The sequence below is a fragment of the Idiotropiscis lumnitzeri genome, unplaced genomic scaffold, assembly GCF_059441095.1.
Source record: "Idiotropiscis lumnitzeri isolate Australia: NSW breed Sydney's pygmy pipehorse unplaced genomic scaffold, RoL_Ilum_1.0 HiC_scaffold_91, whole genome shotgun sequence".
NCBI lineage: Eukaryota > Metazoa > Chordata > Actinopteri > Syngnathiformes > Syngnathidae > Idiotropiscis > Idiotropiscis lumnitzeri.
Window position 1 is genome coordinate 669,931 of NW_028283629.1, and position 9,362 is coordinate 679,292.

At 40.0% G+C, this 9,362-nt stretch overlaps 1 long non-coding RNA gene across 1 annotated transcript; it reads left to right on the plus strand.

Annotated features, from left to right (window-relative positions):
* Window positions 1-1,520: 1,520 nt before the first annotated feature.
* Window positions 1,521-8,937, plus strand: LOC148315581 (uncharacterized). Its single transcript, XR_015840789.1, has 5 exons — window positions 1,521-1,544; window positions 1,918-2,087; window positions 2,888-3,025; window positions 3,141-3,231; window positions 8,831-8,937. It is a non-coding gene; the product is annotated as an uncharacterized LOC148315581 (long non-coding RNA).
* The last annotated feature ends 425 nt before the right edge of the window (window positions 8,938-9,362 follow it).

Consider the following 9,362-nt stretch of genomic DNA (forward strand, 5'->3'; position numbering starts at 1 on the left):
CCTGTGCCTGCTAGGGTTTTCGCCGGTTTCCTCCCACTTTCCAAAAACATCCATGATAGGTTGATTGGTCACTGGTCCAAGGTCTGAGTGTGAGAGCGGATGGTTGCTTGTCTCTGTGTGCCCTGCGATTGACTGGCAACCAGTTCAGGGTGTACCCTGTCGACTGCCCGAAGACAGCTGGGATAGGCTCCAGCACTCCCGGGGACCCTTGTGAGGACAAGAAGCAGTACAGAGGATTGATTGATTTATTAAAATTAAAATTAAATTCATGTATTTATCTATGCTAAATTTAACAAGGCTGGACGTTATATTTTGTGAATTTACATGTACCCCCAACTGTGACTTAATAACCCTTAAGGGACAAGATAACATTTTATAATATACCAGACAGCTAAGATTGTCATCTATGAACTATTTGACAAGGCAGGTCCAGCATTGTCAGCCACATCCAACAGTCAACACAGTTACTTTTTTTTAAATAAACAAAATCAACATTATTAATTAATGTTATTTTATTAATTCTGTATGCTGTGAAAGATCTTTATTCAAAGTATATTTGAAGTTATTTCTACCTTATTGCTTGATTTTTGTAGATTCAAGTTGGAGTTGTCAAAATTACAGATTCTTTTGAAGGCAGCATATTCAAACTGTGAGAAAAGGAGCGAATGCAAGCTACGCGGTCTTTGAGGTGCGGCAGAAGAGCTGAAAGCACGGTGAGTCCCGAACGATAATTGAATTAATTAATTAATCTTGGGTAAATGTCTGGCTCTCATTTTTTAGACTTACTTTACAATGTGTTTTGTAATTTTTCAAGGTTGCCTGTGTTGGAAAACTGCTTGGTGCGTTAGCTAAAACACAGTATGCTAAAATGATAAGTGACGAGAACACAGAGGGTATATCAACAACGTACGTACTCGAATTATTTTGGGGAAAACTTAAGTACATTATAATCACCCTTTTAATAATACTGATAAGCGTTGTGTGTTTTATTTATTTTTATGAGGACCTTTACAACGAGCTACATATTGTTAGCATTGGGCCTACGACGCTAAACACAGTGTCCCTCGATCTCTCTCCAAAATTCTCCAAAAGACTTAAGCTTTCACTCAAATTAATACAATCTACTCCACTAGCTCATTTAAGGCTTTTTTGTGATGTGTTTGATTTGGGTAAGTAAAGCAAAACATATTAACTGTTGAATGTTGCCTGTTATTTAAATAATAGAAATTCAAGATGAAAGTTGAACAGATATTGAAATGCTAGATTGGCTCATTCAGAATCATGCCACAATGTGCTTTGTATGTTTTGTGTGTGGGTTTATCAAGCTCTAATTCAATGCAGTGTCCAAAACGAGCGCGCATAATTGTTGGATGAATGTTGGTTAATAGAGTCAGATAATAGTTAAAATTCCAACAGTTGAACAGATGTTGAAATGCTAGATTGGCTCATTCAGAATCATGCCACAATGTGCTTTGTATGTTTTGTGTGTAGGCTTATCAAGCTCTAATTCAATGCAGTGTTGAGCTGCATTTGAGAGGAACTACGTAAGTAACTAATGTGGAAAAATTGTGACTTCTTTGTGTACTTTTATTTTGAATATTCAAATTTTGTGGGTAAAGGTTAGAGAAAATAAGTTAAAAATGAGAGCTGTACAGGTATTTAAGTTTTTGGTTTGTAAAATACCCGAATGTGGGTTTCAGCAGGTGAGGCAATGATTGGACAGAGCAAAAGCTATGCTCCAAAATAGAAGTGATTACACCTTCACTAGACTAACCTGCAGCTAATTACATAATTATAAAATTAACACTTTAACCTGGCTTCCCCATCACAGATGTATTCTTTTAAATGCAAAGCTCTTTGTTCTAGCTTTTGTTGTTAAATGACATTCATGCCCAAGTGTCTATGCATCCATTGCAGGGATGTTTTCTCAAGTGACGAGTCTGAAGCCTGTGATGACGAAGTACCATCTACACCTCCCCATGGATTGTCACAGAGAAAAAGCTTCCTAACCAAGAGAGGCGCTGCAGAAGGTCCTTGAGTACGTCCAACATGTTGAGTCTGTGAGTCTACTGCAGGATCTAATGCAGGTATGAAAATGATGAAATTTTAATGTATTATCTTCAAAATTATAAATAATTATTTAATTTCTTGAAATATAAAATTAGGTACCCTAAACCCAAGTAGGAACCCCAGTCCCAGTACATTCCTGATTCTGGAGCTACAGAGATCAAACCATCCTACTGTATCACTAAATAGCCCCACCTCTAAAACCCTGATTCGGAAGGCCGAGTTGAAAGACTTCAGAGTTCAAGATGGTCAACTGCAACTATGATAAGCCGAATGTGTTCACCCCAAGTCGGAAACTGAGAAAAAGACTCAATTTTCACATGATTTCAGTCCCTTCTATATTTAAAAGAATGTATTGGGGCTCTAAAAATGTGAAATATTTTTACAAGTATTTCTTTTACTACTCATAGGCAGTTTCATAATAATAGTACAATTTGGCATCGTGTATTGTTTTTTGGTTCCATTCAAAATGCACAAGACGTATAGACATATTTTGTTTGTGGATCGCTGCAGCATCACACGAGCGCACAGAGACAAACGTGGCAGCAACTTAAAACAATTAAAATATCGAATCGAAATCGGGAACTGAAAATCAAAAATCGAATCGGGGCTTGAGTGAATCGTTACCTCCCTAATCATAATCATTTTGGTAGAATGTTGGGCTCTTGCCCTTTGAGTGTATATGGCGTTACCGAAGCTGTTCACTTAATCGACAATTCCTTTCCTGTGACGTTTATCATAACCAGTTTAACTGCCAAAATATTTTTAAGTGTGTGATGATTATCTGGATCGAGTGACACCCATGTTATAATGGTTGCAGGTATTGGTGGATTGGACGATAGTGTCAGAACAATGATGGCGTTCATCATGACAAATCCTCTGTCTCTGAAGTACAATCTCTTTGGACATCGTAGCAAGAACAAGCGCCGAGACCTGCCTTTTTCTGATGTTCTATACGGTAATATATTTTTTTTTTAAGGGATTGTGGTGTGAAGACATTTCAGCATGTCCCATAAGGTTTCACAATCATTAAATAGCTTTACTAAGTTGGCTTCTTGTCTTTTTTGTTTTAGGAGCACTGAAAAGGAATGGAGCCACAAAGGACATCAACGAGAAGGACACAGGCAACCCTGTCCAAGTGGTTCATGGGAGCTTGTGATCAAGGTGGGAATAGGGCAGTTCGAGCTCGGAGATCTCAAGGCAACTGTCAGGTTTAAAACGTCCTGACGCCATTTTTAGACTGAAGGTGGCATAAATCCAGACCAAACCAGTTAGAGTTTTGTTTTTGACCATTCGCGAATGGGAGAGGAAGTCAGGAGGTGAAGCAGGCGTCTTGCCAGTTCAATCTCGCGCACTCTCTCTCACTCTCTACCACCCGTTCGGTCTTTTATCAGCAACCTAAGCAGACAATGGAGGTCTGTCTGAAATTCTAGCAGGCAGGCAGGAAGCAATCAACCACAGTAGTCAGTCAGGAATTCGAAACTAAAGTGTGTGCGTGTGTTCCAGTTGTGCGCGTGTGTGCTAAAGCAATAATGTGAGTGTCTGTGTGTGTGCGCAATTATAACTGATACAAATAGTGTATAAAAACATGATTAGAAATACACAAACTATTTACATATCCTCATCCCATCTCACATTCACCCGTTTGTGGGTTTAAATCATGTCCTTACGGCTTTAAGACAGATCATCATAATGAAATCATACAACAGTGTGGTCATCCGTGGAGGGGCGAAAACCCTCAGTAGGGACAAAATTCCCCTCCTCCCTTCCGGCGTGGAACGAGATTCTCATGGTATGTTGGTCACTTGGGAATAAAACATAAAAAAACTTCAATATACCTAGTGAAAAATAACAAAACTGTCTCCACGCAGAGTTTGTCTCCACGCAGAGCTTGTCTCTGCGGCGACTTGATCGAGGCCCTTGCCTCGTTGTAGGAGGGGACAGCCGTCTTTACCTCCCGGATCTTCGTGTGTGGTGTATGTGTGTGCATGTGTGGGGGCAGGGGCAAAAGGGTCCATGTGTTATTTAGGTTTCAGTGTCCAGTTCGAGTTTGTCATTGTCCAGTTCGAATTCGTCATTCTCAACATCAATCAGGTTGTAATGGTACATTTGGGCAACAAACATGCAGTTAATAATCATCTTTGTCATAAGAATAATGCAACATGAACAGACTACACATAACAAAAATGAAAACCATAATTATCCCGATATATTGTCTTTCAAATTCTTCGTAGTGGTCATAACATCAATAATTGTTTCATTTTATTAAAAATGTAAATGCAGTAATGTTCTCCAATCAAGGCTAAAATTCTTTATGTACGTCATTAATTTCCAAACAATATCTAATCTTTTTGTTCTGTGGCTTCAACATTCGTATCTGTGGCTGGTTGTGCGGTTCCGATGTGCGTGTGGTCCGATATTGTGACTCAGGTGGGCTCCTGTTCGAGGGATTCGCGTTGCTCGGCCTTTAGCTGGAAACCGGAGAAGCTTGTACTGCAACTGGTGGATCCAGCTGCCACGCCCCGCGACCTTTGCTGCCGTCGGGGTCACTGCAATCATCTGGCGAGGGCCATCTCAGCATTCACTTGTCCCAACGAAGTCGTTTCAGCACCTTGAAGAAGAGTTGGTCTCCCACACGGACGTGATTTCTCTGTGGATCAGAACACACTGACCAGTAATTGCGTCTTTTTTTTTTTTTTCTTTTTGGTCAAAACATGTTTCCCATGTGGACTGGGACTGATGTGCCAGTCGCTGGTGGTTCTGATGAACCTGAGAGTCGATAGGGGATAGTGTCCTAACTTCGGCTGGCACTATCCTCATTGTTGTGATTGAAACACAGTCTGGTCATTGTCTCCTTTTTTTCCCTCATTGTCTTGATAAGTCTGCCCTTAACAGTCCCATTAGTGCGTTCCACAAGTCCTGCAGACTGTATGCACAATGACGCTTTGAGTCAATTTTGCAACAACTGTCCCACTTGTTACAACATCATTCACAAAATGCATAATTTTCACTTCAAATCACTTCTTGAAATTCCAAATGTCAGGATAATTTGTGTTAGGTTGAAGATGTATTTTATCCCATATTTTACTCTATTAGTATTGCAAAAGAATTGTTCCACAGCGTGACCCATGTTTGACCATATGGATGAGAAGACTTCACAGAGAAGCGGATGCCTGAAGACTGGATCAACGTCTGCAACATCAAAGGAGGTGTGCTGAGACACACCTCTGAAACAAAAGGACTGAGACTTTAGTACCAGAGCACTAAAAGGGCATATCTGCCTTTTCAATCAGTGGATGACTGCCATTGATGTCTGTCTTTCCTCTTGTGTCTGAGATGTTTACATGTTCCTGCTGGTGCTCCCCCCTTCATCCCTTAGTGCAAATACATTGTATTGTTAGGGACTTCCCTAATAAAATAGAGGGCTCGGCGGAGTGTGCTCCAGAACGAATTTGGAGATGTAACTGAGCACACCTCCGTTCGTTCTCCTCGCGAGTAAAAGATCAACTCTTGTCTTCCTTCCATTCATTTAGCCTATGTTCAGTGAATGCTTAGGTGATTGAACCTGACAATTTGATTACACAACACTTTTTCCAACTGTTTTAGCATCAACATATGTTGTCGGAAACAACTTAATCCATTTTGAAAACATATGAATTACAACCAAACAATATTGCATCTCAAACAAATAACACTGTCTAAAAAAAAGTTTTTTGTTGAAAAGTCTGTATGTGGGAACAATTTCATATCATACTACCCCTCTCTTGACACATAGTTATGCTCTTGTGTCACTCTTATTACTTTTCCAATCAATGAATTAGGCAGCCAGGATTTGCCATCTGCCAATTTGCTGATCCTGTCCTCAGCAATGTTTGCACCTTTGTTCTCCCAATGTGTGCGTTCAATTACTGGTACCTTTTTCCCTGGCGTGGGATCAAATTGTCAAGTTGATTTTCTGCGTGTGTGTGCGTGTGGGGGTGTGTTCATTTTCCCTTTTAGCTGCGCTGTGTCGATATAAAGGCGAGGCAGTTTCCAATTGTAATTGTGTCATTTTCTGTTAAGTGAATTTTGCGTTCACAAATAACTATTTTAGACGTGCTTTATGCACAACTTTTCTTTTCCTGTTGTGGTTTTTAAAGCCCAATGTCGACAGAACGCATGAACATTTATCTTGACTGTCAGTCCACATTGTAACCATACAACTCATACAAGATGGGAAACCCCAAATTTTAATTAGCTCACACCCGCCTACGCTCTTCCTGCTTATCCTAACAATCTCTTATCCGTTGGTATCACAATGTTAGTACTCCCATCGCATAAAAGTCAGTTTGATTTCAGGCTGCGACCTTGGTTCTCAAACACTTTTACTTCTTATCAGTCTGGAATGCGCACCTGGTCTGTGTTACAAGTCTGAGTTCCTCCAGTCGGGAGGAAGGTCAAGTCGCGGTTTGGTGATAATTTGGACGGCTCCACAGTCGTGTGGCGCCTCCTAGATGATGCGGGGAAAAAATGACGCTGGGCTGAAATGCACCGCAACTTATCAGTATAATGTGTCCCTGTGACAATTAGGCCGGCGTGCAATGTGAATGTGGTGGGAAAAGAATGTAATTTTTTGATTCCTTAAAGCAGCAGTGAAAGCTCTTAATCACACTCTAAGTGGTTCTCTGCCACGAAATCCAAATTGTTGTGACTAAATATGCAAATGAATTCATTTTGCCCTGGTTCCTGCAGTAACCCAGGCTAATGAAGTCATTTTTTGCAGTCACTGTTTTGCTCAAATGGCTTATAATAATTTGGTAGTGCGTTAAGATGCTTTGTCGATACAATCTTGTAGTGTATCTTCACAAGTTCCAACATACACAACCCATTCCATGGCCATGACGATACTGTTTTAAAGATTACCAAGGCTTGTTGGACCTTTCTCTGCCACATAAATTACAGCCCTGAGAGGCACTGGGCCTCAACTTTATCTATGAAGGGTCAGGGATTTAATGGGGGTCACCGAGGCGTCCCAAGGAAAGTTTTTACAGAAAAGTGGTCTGGCAATATCTTTTCTCTTTCTTATCACTGACAATGCGCCCCTTTAAAGTTTTGACGTTTGTTTGAATTCGCCCGTGCTTATTAATTCTATTGAAGTCCAATTTTGCCAGTGTATCACGGCCTAATGAGTAAAACGCATGTTGATGTAGAACTCCTTCTACACACACTTTTATGTTTGACTTTTTACGTCACGTGATCCTCCATTGCTACCACATCTCGTCCTGAAAAGTTAATGTTTTGTAACAAGACTTACTGCTTCCTCCTTTCTTTCTTTTCTTTTTCCTTCCTTCTGCCCAACACGTTCATGCTTTCTGTGCATAATTTAGAATTTTCTTTTCCATTTTACAAGTTGGCCAATTTAAATTAGGTTGTTTTATTTGAAAAGCCTGTAATTCTCTTTTTTTTCCCCTTTTCACCTAATCACAAATTTCTTATCACAAAAATGAACATGTTAATTCTATTTTATTTCCTATTTTTCCAATCTTGTGACTCATTTCACTTCAACCAGTTCTACCTTAAAGTGGACAAGTACACATCAATGTTTTTTGTAGTTTCTATTTTCTTCTCTGCTTTAATGAAAATTATAGCCCTTCTAGCCAAATTTTTCCTGTGTCATTTCTATCTCTGCATTTCATTCCATTTCTGGCCTACCTTAATACTAAAACAAAAATGCTCTTTCAAAAATTAAAACTATCTAAAACTAGTGATGGCAAAATGAAGCCCCATAAAGCAGCCAAGCCCTGCAGGGAAATACTTCACACACGAATGGGCTTCGAGATGCTTCATTTTTCTTGACTACGCCATCCCATGGACAGAAAAATGTATAACATGCTTGGTGCATGCAATAAAATGGTGAGCTGTAAATCATGCTCTGCCCACCAAACAATATGTATTTGAAGAGTGATTTTAATTGTTCTGTTTTACTTTGTCTTCTAACTTCTCCAATATTCAGACAGCTCCGCCGAGACCAACGTTTCACCCCCACACTGATATAAAATGGACCCAACCGTTTGGGTCTCTTTCCAAATTTGGTACCAAAGCCTCCCCCACAGTGCGGCAGCTATCTTGAATTGGCCCGTTCCCAGAAAGTTTTACTTCATTCAGTGTCATTCAGTATTATTCAAAATCTTTCAGTGTCATTCCAAATCATTCAATGTCATTCACAATCTTTCCACATCCTTCCACCTTCCATCGTTCAGTGTCATTCCACATTCTCTTTCATATATAACATAACATAACAATAACATAATCCTGGGTCAGCAGACACCTAATTAATGTGTTAATACATGATACATTTTTCTATAAGCAACCCTTATGATTGTAACGTATTTTTAATTCTTTCTAGGCGGGAACTGTCCGAACAAAAAATTCATGCAATTTGTAATTAGACACTTTGTCATACAAAAAGTCACTCAGGGCAAGAGAAAAAAAATTGTCACTTGCCCAAGTTGGGCAAGTAATTTGGCCACTCGGGCAAGGCAAATTTTAGTGGCACTTGCCCTATGGGCAAGCAGTTTTTAAAGTTAACTTCGAACCCTGTGATGGTGTCTTGTGACCTGTCTTTATCAGCTGATGTTCCATGAAGGCGTGCCTTACCTGTCACAAGAATGAAGGCAAGTCACGCCCCCCGCTGTCCATTCACTCCGCCAAGACGCTGCTCCAGGTGGTAGAGAGGATGAAGGCTCCCTTGTCTCTGTTCATGGTTTTTATGCCTCGCTTGCAGATCTCAATGGCCTCTCTGATCCAGCGCTGTAGTTTGTTCTCTTCTGTGCGGATGACCCTGCCCTTCTCCCGGTCCATGATGTGGTTTTCCCTTTTGCAGTGGTCAGTGATTGCTGATTTGTAATGTTCATGTTGTGCTTGTTCTTTTACTGCTCTGATTTTTTAATTTTTTTGACAGGTAAGTCACACCCTCATGGAACATCAGCTGATAAAGACTGGTCTCAAGACACCATCATGCGACACTCTGAAGAAGGCGAAAGACTCGCTGAAACATGTCAGGTAAAAAATTAACCTAAAACATAAATGTCTGCTTTTAATGAATCAGTCAAATATCAATAATAAGAAGACAAAATGAACCTAATACAAATAAATGAATGCTTAATAACTCCCCTGCACATGCTCCTAAAAATCCAAACCTTCACCTGTAAATAAAACGTCCCGACCTGAAGACATCTTAATGTTATTATTTTGTTTTACACACAGCGCCGCCAAGTGGAATCAAAAATTTGTTTTTATTTAAATTTTCACGTACT